We start from the raw sequence: 12,097 nt of genomic DNA, 5'->3' as shown, positions 1-12,097 counted from the left end.
GTGGCCTCTCCCGTTGCGGAGCACAGGCTCCGGACGCGCAGGCTCAGCGCCCATGGCTCACGGGCTCAGCCTCTCTGCGGCATGTGGGATCTACCCGGACCGGGACACGAACCCGTATCCCCTGCGTTGGCAGGCGGACTCTCAACCACTGCGCCACCAGGGAAGCCCAAGAGTTCATTCTTGGTGTTGTACATTCTATGGAACTTGATAAATGTCTAATGACAGGAATCAATTATTGAAGAATAATTTCACTGCCCTAGAAATCCTCTGTGCTCTAACTATTTACCCCTCCCCTCATCTTGGCAACCACTAATCTTTTTATTGTCTTCCTGGTTTTGTCTTTTCTAGATGTCATACAGTTATAATCATATAGGATGTAGTCTTAGATTGGCTTCTTTCTCTCAGTGGTATGCACTTAAGGTTGCTCCATGTTTTTTCATGGCCTGATAGCTTATATCTTTTTAGTGCTGAATAATATTCCATTGTCTGGATGTACCATAGTTTATCCAGTCACCTACTGAAGTTGCTGGGTTGCTTCCAAGTTTTGGCAATTATGAATAAAGCTGTTACAAACATTTGTGTTCAGGTTTTGTGTGGGCATATGTTTTCAATTCATCTGGGTAAATACCAAGGTGCACAGCTGCTGGTATTTACACTTTTTTTTTTTATTTGGTCCCCTGACACATTTATCAGAACTACTTTTCTCCTAATTCATCTTCTTACTGTCAATCATGTGAACCACACAGGAGTTATTTATAAATCTGTCACTTCACTTCAAGCTGTAAATATGTTGATTGATTATCCACCAACAGATTTTTCTCTGTAAAAGTAATTTTTTTTTAAAAAATTGTAAAAGCTCTTATAGAAATCAAAAAAGTTTAAAAAATTAACTATAGTTCCATAATTTTCCACTCAACAAATCAAATGTTTTGTTTTATCAATTTGCCTTTTTTCCCTTTTGTTATTTTTACTTTATAATACTAATGTGTGTGTTGTGTGTGTGTGTGTGTGTGTGTGTGTGTGTGTGTATTTAACCTATCATTCAAGTCATGCTGCAATTTGGCCTACTACCTTTCTAGCCTCTGTTCATTCTCTCTCATGTACGGTGTTCTAACTATGTGCATATTCATGGAAACATCCCAGGGCAACACAGATGAGTAAGACATCATTCCTAGCATTGAAAACTTCATCTACTATGTTGATCTCTAATTCTGGCTCTGCATCAGAAAAACTGTTGGTGTCCTTTAAAAAAACTAATGCCAGCGCTCAACTCTAAACTTTTGAAATTATATCTGGAGATGAGTCCTAGACATACACTGTTTTTAAAAAAGACTTAGCATATATATTATTAACAAATGTAACAGAACAAACAAAAAATTAGCATGAATTAAGCTATTATAGATTTTAGAAATATCATGCCCCTATTTACTGTATAGCTAGTCTTTTACTAGCAGACCAACCAAGTACTTCATTAGGAAATTCCTTTTTTTTTTCATAGTCCTTAAATGTGATTCAAAATTTGAGGAGCCATTTAAAAAAAATTTTGTGCATGTATTATAAATCCATAGAGTTTAAATCTTCATTTCTCAGTATATTTCTTATAATAAAAAATGATATAAGGACATATCATGTAACTCAAGATCAAGTAACTTATTTTTGAGGGAAACTCAATTTTTTTGATTTTTGTTATAAATCTGATAAACACTTAGACTTTTGTCTATGAGCCAGGAAGTGTTGTCGTCACACCAAAATGATTAAAATTTCTTTGGCATTAGTGAAAAATTCACATTTATCTTAGGAGTGGTGAATAGTGACATGAAACAGCTAGCATATGAAAGGATTCTTAATGTAATTTGAAGGTGGTAGTTTCTGAAACCTTTGATTAAACCTTTCTTTAATCAATGGGCTCAGTGTTTTTATTTCCTTTTGAGATCTGTTAGCAATGAACTGAACTCTTATTTAAAACCAATTCTTTCTTAATGGCCAAGAGAAAGTATATTACTTAAAGATATGCCTAATTTTCTGATCAAAAATAAAACAAAACAAAACCTGTAATTTTATTGCAAAGGATTAAGCATGAAGGCAGTACCTAAGGACTGAATGTATATTTCTTTATTTTTTTCTTTTTTTCCCTGAGAGCTCACATTTTACCAGTAATTTGGTCTCTCTGGAAACAAAGGGCACCAGTTTAAACACTCTACAATGATGTTTACTCCTGTTGCAGTAGCTGTTCCTTATCACACTGGGTGCTGGCAGGAAGATTAAAAAAATCATGGGAATTCTGGACAGATGGCTGATAGAGAGCATCAGAATCTAAGATAGTAATGATTAAAACACACACGTATATACCGCTGGATATTCAGAGACAAAGAAAAGCCAAAGATAGAGCAGCAAATGCTGAATATTGCCTGAAGCAAGGTCATTTAGTGTGAAATAAACAAAAGGACAAGTCAAAGGTAAAGGAATAATTATATAATTCTGCTTCATAGGCCATGTTAGAATAAATTCTGCACAAAAGGACCAGACATTCTTTTCACTGGAGACCTTGAAAGGTTTGCATTACATCACAGGGGGCTAGAGAAGAGACCATCAATTTTCACATTCCCTAACGAAGAATGAATTTAGACAATTTTCTCTTAGATGCTCTGTTTTTATTTGCTTCTTTCAGTTTTGACAAAGAAATATCCTTTCTTTACTTTTACATTAATGTTAAGGTTAAATGTTTTCAGAACCAACTGATGACTGTCAAAATATAAAATACCACTAGCTTTATATTTGTTTTGATTTGTGTAAAATGTATTTGTACAAGTTTTTAAAAATTTATTATAAGAGCACCACATGACAGAGTACTACTGAGAACACACTGCCTTTTAATGTGAAACTCCTTAATGACACAAATGAGATTCCTAGGAAAAATATCATTATAAGGTTTATTTTCCAAAATTAAATTTCTTCAGGCTCAGATCTACCTACTTGTTTTTTAGAACTGATAATGCATAACAACCATAACATTGAGTGTCAAAATATTAAGGGGAAATAAGATTATTTGCCTTTAATATCATCTTTTCTTGGCACCAAATGTTCTTGTGTTGACATGCGGTGTGTTGGACCTGTGGAAAAAGGACACACAGAATTACTCCTTAGAAAGCATCTTCTGACCTAAATGGTTCACTTGAGATCCATAGGCAGTAACTTCTACAGCCTCACACCATTGAATAATCCTTCATCCAACTAAACTAGGTTTAACTATGAGACTGTTTCATGACACGAATGTTATCTTTTGAATTGCCAACTGATGGTTATGACCAAGATGCCTTAACATTCCCCTCAAGTCCACAAAACATGTTTCTTCCTGGCCATCGGCCCCTGACAACCCTTTTCTTAGAGCATTTACTTTTGAAAACTTGCTAGTGTAAATTCTTTCTCTGCCCCTTGGAAGTGTAAGTCTTCTCCTAGCTCTTGCCAGTTCTACAACCCAGGAATATCTTTCTCAAGGACCCGGGAGCCATTTCTCTGAAATGTAATAATCATGAAAGATAGCACCTCTAACTCCTAGTCTCTGGGAAGGTAGGAGCCTAACTTTCTTAAGTGCCAATTAGCAAACACAGATGGCCGAATCACATGAACCAAACTCCCCTCTAATGTCCTTTGGTACTTTTCACTAGCTCACCCCGGGGCTTAAAATCTCTACCACTTTTGTTTCAGTGTAGTTGAGTTCCATCTCTTTCCTTTATTGCAGTAGTCTTAAATAAAATCTTCCCTGCCTAACTAGTACCACGCAATTTGTCTTTAACAGTTCCTTGGTAGATATTATAAGTTGTGGTGAATCACAGAAAAAAAAACAAACTTTGAGGACTTACATGGGTTGGGTAGGAGTGGGGAGGAATTCCAACCACTCTGTTAGTCACTTTAATTTTGAAATAAATCTTTAGAAGATTTTAATAATATCATAAATATAATTTGAAAATGAATAAAAATCAGCTCCTTTCCTTTTTTGAAACAGTTAAGTTTCCTTTTTTGAAAGGATTAAATTGAAAGGCAGCTGTAAGTAAACTGATAAGTTGCCGCCATTCATGTCTTTTCATTTTACTGCCAAAAATATGATAAAATGATCTAATTAGATCTGCTCTTTTTCTGGACACTGTCCCTTGGAGTCTCCCAGCAGGCATTCATCACTCTATTTCTACTGCTTGGCACACTACCAGGCTCACTGAAGAATCTCAATACATATTTATTAAATTGAACTGTTATGGGCTTCCCTGGTAGTGCAGTGGTTGAGAGTCCGCCTGCCGATGCAGGGGACACGGGTTCGTGCCCCGGTCCGGGAAGATCCCACATGCCGTGGAGCGGCTGGGCCCGTGAGCCATGGCCGCTGAGCCTGCGCGTCCAGAGCCTGTGCTCCGCAACGGGAGAGGCCACAATAGTCAGAGGCCCGCGTACTGCAAAAAAACAAACAAAAAAAATTGAACTGTTACTAAGACTCATTTTTCTGAAATTTGTATCTCACTATGTTCTTTCCTAGTTGTACATCTATCAACATCAGAGTAAAATGCAAACTTTTAAGCTTGCCATTCAAGACATTTTATCATTTGGCTTCTTTTTACCTCTCTATAGTCAACAATTTATTCTTTTCTTTGGTTCCTTTGTTCAGTATCTCCAGGGCCTCACAGAGTCTCTAGGATATGGTAGACACAGTGTTCACCATTGTCCCTGGACCTCTTGCAGCCCTGCCTCACCTATTGGTCTGGACCTTCTTGGACACTAATAACTATCTGGATTAAACTTCAATTTGCCACAGATTCTATGGTTACTCTATTTTAAACCTCTTTTATATTTATCTAAACTTTTTCAACAGCAATGCCAGAATTAACTCCCAGGATCAGAAATTCACTTTACAGATCTCCTCTGGTGCCCTCTCCCCTTAATTAGAACAAGTAATTAAGTCCTATTGTGCTTTGTAGATAAACCTACTTAACCTATGGTAAATCAAATGGTATTTAGAGTCAAAGTAAATTTGAGTTGGAATCTTGTTCTCATCCTTTACTAGCTATATGATTTAGGACAAGTAATTTAAACTATAAATTTCATAGAAACTTGTAAACTTCTGAGAATAATATCTACAACATAATTTTGTCATGAATTTTGAATGAGAAAATGCATGTAATATGCTTAGCACAGTATTGTATCCAGAGATTCTGCTCAGTAAATGTGAACTGCAATTATGATTATAATTATGATTACTTTTTTTTTTTACAAAGAATTTTTATAGTGTAGTAACTTGTAATTTTTTCTCTAGTGTTGATGTTTTTGTGTCTGATAGACATGGGACAAAATTTTGACAACAGTTTCTAAACCCATTTCCAATTGCCTTTAAAGATAATGAAATCTTCCTTTCAAATTCATCCTGGCATCAACATGAACATACTTTCAATGGTTTTTAAAAAATTGTTTACAGACTAAATCTCAGAGATGGAGGTATTTACATTTTATAACAGCAAATAGAAGTCGGCAGAATCTCTTTGGTAATTTAAAGTTTCAATATGATTGGTAAGTCTTAGCATATTTCCTGAATAATATAAAAATATTATATGTATATATAATTTCTATTTAATTCTGCAAAGTAGGCTTAAGAGATTCCAAGATTACCCCCAGGTCACACTAAGACCACCCAAAATTAGACATGATCTTTGGGTGGTGTTGGTACTTCCCTAGTCTATTAAGAATTCTTTAGAAAATACCAAATCCACAAAAGTGGAATTGTCTGTTTATTTTTCACATTAGGAGGAAGTTTTATTCTGAACTGGTTCAAGTAATGGTTTTAATAACATGGTTATTCTCTTAGTCATTTCTCACAATACTGTGAAAATGGAAAACAATGCCCTCATTTAGCTTGGGAAGGGGGGAAGCAGTTGCCAATGTTGTTAACAACAGCAGTAACACAAGACTTTGGGTTTGTTCTTTTCTGAGATAATATCAGAATGGTGATCATGTCCTACTTAACAAAGAAACGACATACTAGATAAGCGAACTCTTCCAATATTTGTGACTGAATAAACCTACATGAAATACATTTCTTTAGCATTTTCCCAACACATTCATATATATAAACTATAAAAAAAACCCTCAACACTATAAAAATAAAATTTGTTGCTAATGGAGGAATGAAATATTCTAAGGAATGGAATAATTTAATTATGCAACTTCTCTCTTTACATTACCACATTACTAATAAAACATGCACTCACTCTCTTTTACCTAGGATTATGTTATATATATTCATACAAATAAACTCTGGGCTTACAAAGCAGTATCTAGAGTTTCTGTATTAAATAACAATGATAAAAAGGGTATAATTTTTAGGCATGCATTTTTTAAAGGACCGTTTTAGTTTTCAATTTGCAGTTTATTCTCAAGTCTTGATATCTTTATTCTGAAACAAAACAAAAGACATGACAGAACCAGATGCCTTAGCTTGTGTCATTTTCTTTGAGAAAGCAATATTCACTAAAGAATCAGAGCTATCATTTTCTTGACATGGGCAAGGATGGGGGTGGGGTGGGAATGGCAGGTGTAAACCTAAGCCAGAAGCAAAATCCCTCCTATATCCAAATTGTGCTACATAAAACGTTCAAGTACATTGTTTTTATAAATGGAAGTACCCTCAAAGGCAAAATTTAAAGACCTTTATCTTTTGAGATTTCAACTTTAGAAAACTGTCTCTCTTGATGTGAATTGCTGAGATAATTATAAATCTATTGCTCTTTAAGATGCATAGCTTGAACTTAAAATAAAATTGAGAAGTAATTTGAATGTAATATTGAACGCATATTGTAATATTATATTTTGAATTTCTGATATCTGACACCAAAAAGAAAAAAGTTAGAAAAATAAATTATTCCCAAATATTCATTATATTCTTATTAAATAAAATACACTTTATTTACATAAATCTGAATATAATAAACAAACATTGGTAGCTTAATGTCCAAAGATCAGAGAGATGACTATTTTCTGCAAATTCTGTTGAGTATGTGGTGACTTTAGTTCAGGGTACGGTAAAAATATTTACTGATTGCTTACTATTTTACAGGTACTCTCCTAAGTGCTTTGGTGTCAGTGAACAAAACAGATTAAAGACTGTTTCCTTCGTGAAGCTGATGCTCTAGAACACAACTATTTAAAAACATTAATCACTTTAATAAAATTTAAATAAAACCTTAATATTTAAAAAATTTTTAAAACTCTCAAATTGGCTGTTAAAAAAAGCAACACAAATCAACAGCTCCTTGGTCTTCTCCCAAAGCACTGATTTTTGTATTACAATTAATTGACAGAACAACCCAAAATAACTGCTAATGTTCTCACCTGTTCATGAAAAGAATATAACATAGAGCCAACATGAAATATTTAAAGATCATATTCTAGGCCTTTTTTTCACTTTAAGTAGATTTATACTGTTGGAGCATAATTGAATAAAAGTTGGATCTTTTTTATGCCATGATTTAACGATGCAATTTTTAGATCCAAATTAGTCTTATTTTTCCTAATGTTCCTTAAATCCTTCTCTGGTTTGGAGGCTACAGAAATGTATGGTAGTAGCCAAAAGGGAAATTTCCCCAAATTTGTAGTTGATTATGTAACCCAGAAGCAAATTTGTTTTATAATCCTGTGGGCAATATATCAGTACCATATTTGGCATTAGTGGTCTTTCCCTTCAAGAGTATGAGTTCTCAAAAATGAAATTAATATTCTAGCTATTGAAGTTATTTAAATTTCAAAGGATTTAGGGCCATTCAATTCTGTAAGTGAAAACGTAAGAAGCTACATTTACCCCTAAGGTGGACACAAATAATTTTATTTCCAAATTGCAATAGGAAACTTTGAGTAATAATGAAACATTGCTTACATTGTGTGGCATATATGAAGCTTCGTAAAAAAATGAAGGAATCTTGACTACTGAAATAATATGGTATAAAGACAGATAATATGCTTATTTTCTAAAAACTCTTTATCTCAAGTGTTGTGGACTGTTTAATGACTCAGAATGGCAAAATTGTGAGCCTTATATGAGCTCCATTTTTACAAACAGAATATAAAGGATATTGGTTTACGTGGCAGTTCAGATGAGGTCATTGGGCATCAAATATTCCTCTTGAAAAGTTTATTTAGGCACAATGGGTATCTATACATAGGTAAAAAGACCTGACTTTTGGACATTTTTATTTAAACCATCAAACTGCCACAACCCAGTTCCATACAGGCACAGTATTCACCTGTGTTTCTCTCTCTTTCTCTCTCTCTCCCTCCCTCCCTCTCTCTCTCTGTCTTTCTCTCTCTCATGTTTGGCCATAGGGGTAAGGCTATCAGTAAAACAGTACAATGTTTACTTAAAATAATGAAAAACAAGTCGTTTTACTTTTCAATATTTTTCAATGTGTAACTATTGTAAGTGGATAGCTGTTTTCCACAAATAGAATAAAGCTAATATTATTTGCTTGAACTTTCCAGAAGAAAGGGTAATAAGAGAAGATTCAGAATATTTTTGCTAGGCTTTGTTGTTTTTCCATTTGATCCGGGTTTATTTCATCCTGACTTGACAACCTGATGGATTCTTTCAAAGGCTACCAGCCCAGAAGAAAATATCTCTTAAAATATTGTGAAATTGTGTTTCTCAGAAAGACCTTTTCTTTTTTAACCTTTCTAAAAATGTTAAAAAAAGTTAACCTTTTAAAAAGGTTCATCATCAATCTGAGGACTATAGCCCATATTTGGTGGCAAGAATTGCTTGCTTGCTTATTTATTTATTTTGGTGTTGGTTTCATTATCCCTCATGTTTCCTGTAAACTATGGCATGGCATTTCCTTTTCACCAAAAGGACATTCCAAAACCATGCATTTTCTAATTGGATCATCAATATATTAATTCTTCCAAATAGATTTTGAAAGTATACTCTGAGGTACACAATCAGGGTAATGGTTTTCATGATAGTCCTTCAAGGTAATCTGTTTATTTTATCCTTGTTTTCTAATTAAAACATTCTGCCTGTGAATTTGGGACTTTTGAGTTGAAAGGTGAAAAAATTGATTACTATGTTTATTTTTACTGCCAATTTTTAAAGAATGCATCTCTCAAACCCCTATCCATGTTCCATAATGCAGCACTTTTGCCTACAGATGCTAGAGCATAGTAGTAAAACTGTCACTCTTTGTAGATGACATGATATTATATATAGAAAATCCTAAAGATGTCACCAATAACTACTAAAGCTCATCAATGAAATTGGTAAGGTTGCAGGATACAAAATGAATGCACAGAAATATCTTGCATTCCTATACCCTAATGATGAAAAATCTGAAAGAGAAATTAAGGAAACAATCCCATTTACCATTGGAACAAAAAGAATAAAATACCTAGGAATAAACCTATGTAAGGAGGTGAAACACTTGCATTCAGAAAACTATAAAATACTACTGAAAGAAATGAAAGATGACATAAACAGATGGAGAAATATAACACGTCCTTGGATTGGAAGAATCAATATTGTGAAAATGACTATACTACCCAAAGCAATCTGCAGATTCAATGCAATCCCTATTGAACTACCAATGGCATTCTTCACAGAATTAGAACAAAATATTTTACAATTCATATGGAAACACAAAAGATCCTAAATATTCAAAGCAATCTTGAGAAATAAAAATGGAGCTGGATGAATCAGGCTCCCTGACTTCAAACTATACTGCAAACTATAATCAAGACAGTATGGTACTGGCACAAAAACAGAAATATAGATAATTGGTACAGGATAGAAAGCCCAGAGGTAAACCCACGCACATATGGTGACCTAACTTATGACAAAAGAGGCAAGAACATACAATGGAGGAAAGACAGCCTCTTCAATAAGTGGTGCTGGGAAAACTGGACAGCTACATGTAAAAGAATGAAATTAAAACAGTACCTAATACCATACACAAAAATAAACTCCAAATGGATTAAAGACCTAAATGTAAGACTGGACACTATAAAACTCGTAGAGGAAAATATAGGAAAAACAATCTTTGACATAAACCACAGCAAGATCTTTTTTGACCCACCTTCTAGAGAAATGGAAATAAAGACAAAAATAAACAAATGGGACTTAATGAAACTTAAAAGCCTTTGTACAGCAAAAGAAACCATAAACAAGATGAAAAGACAACCCTCAGAATGGGAGAAAATATTTGCAACTGAAACAACAAAGGATTAATCTCCAAAATATGCAAACAGCACATGGAGCTCAATGTCAAAAAAACATACAATCCAATTAAAAAATGGGTGGAAGACCTAAATAGACATTTCACCGAAGAAGACATGCAGATGGTCAAGAGGCACATGAAAAGATGCTAAACATCACTAATTACTAGAGAAATACAAATCAAAACTACAATGAGATATCACCTCACACCTGTCAGAATGGCCATCATCAAAAATCTACAAACAATAAATGTTGGAGAGGGTGTGGAGGAAAGGGAACCCTCTTGCACTGTTGGTGAGAATGTAAATTGATACAACCACTATGGAGAACAGTATGGAGGTTGCTTAAAAAACTAGAAATAGAACTACCACATGACCCAACAATCCCACTACTGGGCATATACCCTGAGAAAACCATAATTCAAAAAGAGTCATGTACCACAATGTTCATTGCAGCTCTATTTACAATAGCCAGGTCATGGAAGCAACCTAAATGTCCATCGACAGATGAATGGATAAAGAAGATGTGGCACATACGTACAATGCAATATTACTCAGCCCTAAAAAGAAATGAAATTGAGTTATTCTTAGTGAGTAAGTCAGAAAGAGAAAAACAAATACTGTATGGTAACACATATATATGGAATCTAAAAAAAAAAAATGATACTGATGAACATAGTGGCAGGACAGGAATAATGAAGTAGACATAAAGAATGGACTTGAGGACATGGGGTGGGAGGACGAAGCTGGGGTGAAGTGAGAGTAGCATCGACATATATACACTACCAAATGTAAAATAATTAACTAGTAAGAAACAGCAGCATAGCACAGGTAGATCAGCTGGGTGCTTTGCAACGACATAGAGAGTGGGATAGGGAGGGTGGGAGGGAGGCGCAGAGGGAGGGAATTAAAAAAAAACCCAAAAAACAAAAATCTGCAGATGTAGACAAGTATGTTTACTATGTACTACATACATCAGTTTCATAAATAAAAACCCAACCAATTGGTTGTTCATTAACTTAGAAATTGCCATCTCTGGGCACACAAACTTAATCTTCTACTTTCTCAGAAAGAAAAAAAATGATGAGAAAATGAGTAACATTCCAGAAGGATATTCAACTTTTTCTTCTTTTTAGGAGGACAAGCTATTTTTTTCACACTAGAAGCATCTATAAGCATAGAAACATTGATAGGTTGCTCATAACCTTGACATCATTTTAAGAAAAATAGTTCAGTACTTGAGAGCTGCAACATAATTAGGTCAATGATACAAATTTAAAACTTTATCCTTTAGAAATATCATATCATTCAGATTTTCTCATCTTCAGACTAGTCTTTTCCATCTTTTTAACAGTCAGGACTAGTCAGGACCAATAATTCAGATTATTATTAGAAATAATTGGCAGTTATATGCCTTTGGGAAATTGTTATTTATTTAGATAAATTAGTTAGGTGACCAATGTATCTCCTCCAATTAGTTGTGAACTACCTAGGAGGAAGAGATACTTCACGAGCTGTTTTAATTAGCAACAACAATAAGGGATATTACAGTCCTAGGATGAATCCTAGATACAGACTTTGGGGCACACATATAGGTACATTCAAATGGGTTTGACTCTGGATCTGGTAAGCACTAAGAGAAGAGAATCTGGGAATATGGGAAAAACAGCCCTGTAGATGAGAAAGCCTGGTGTGTGATATGAGCAGAGGTTAAGCAAAGTGATCCTTCACTGCAGCTTTACTGGAAGCTCTGTCATCTCTAATGCTGGGTTTTCCAATGTTTCCTTTATGGGAGTGCTTTTATTTCAGGATATTGCCTAACTACTGTGCAGTAAACTAACTGGTGTGGATTTGATAACAATGC

Source organism: Leucopleurus acutus, assembly GCF_964270905.1.
Source record: "Leucopleurus acutus genome assembly, chromosome: 11".
NCBI classification, from domain to species: Eukaryota; Metazoa; Chordata; class Mammalia; order Artiodactyla; family Delphinidae; genus Leucopleurus; species Leucopleurus acutus.
Note: the sequence above shows the minus strand (reverse complement) of the source record.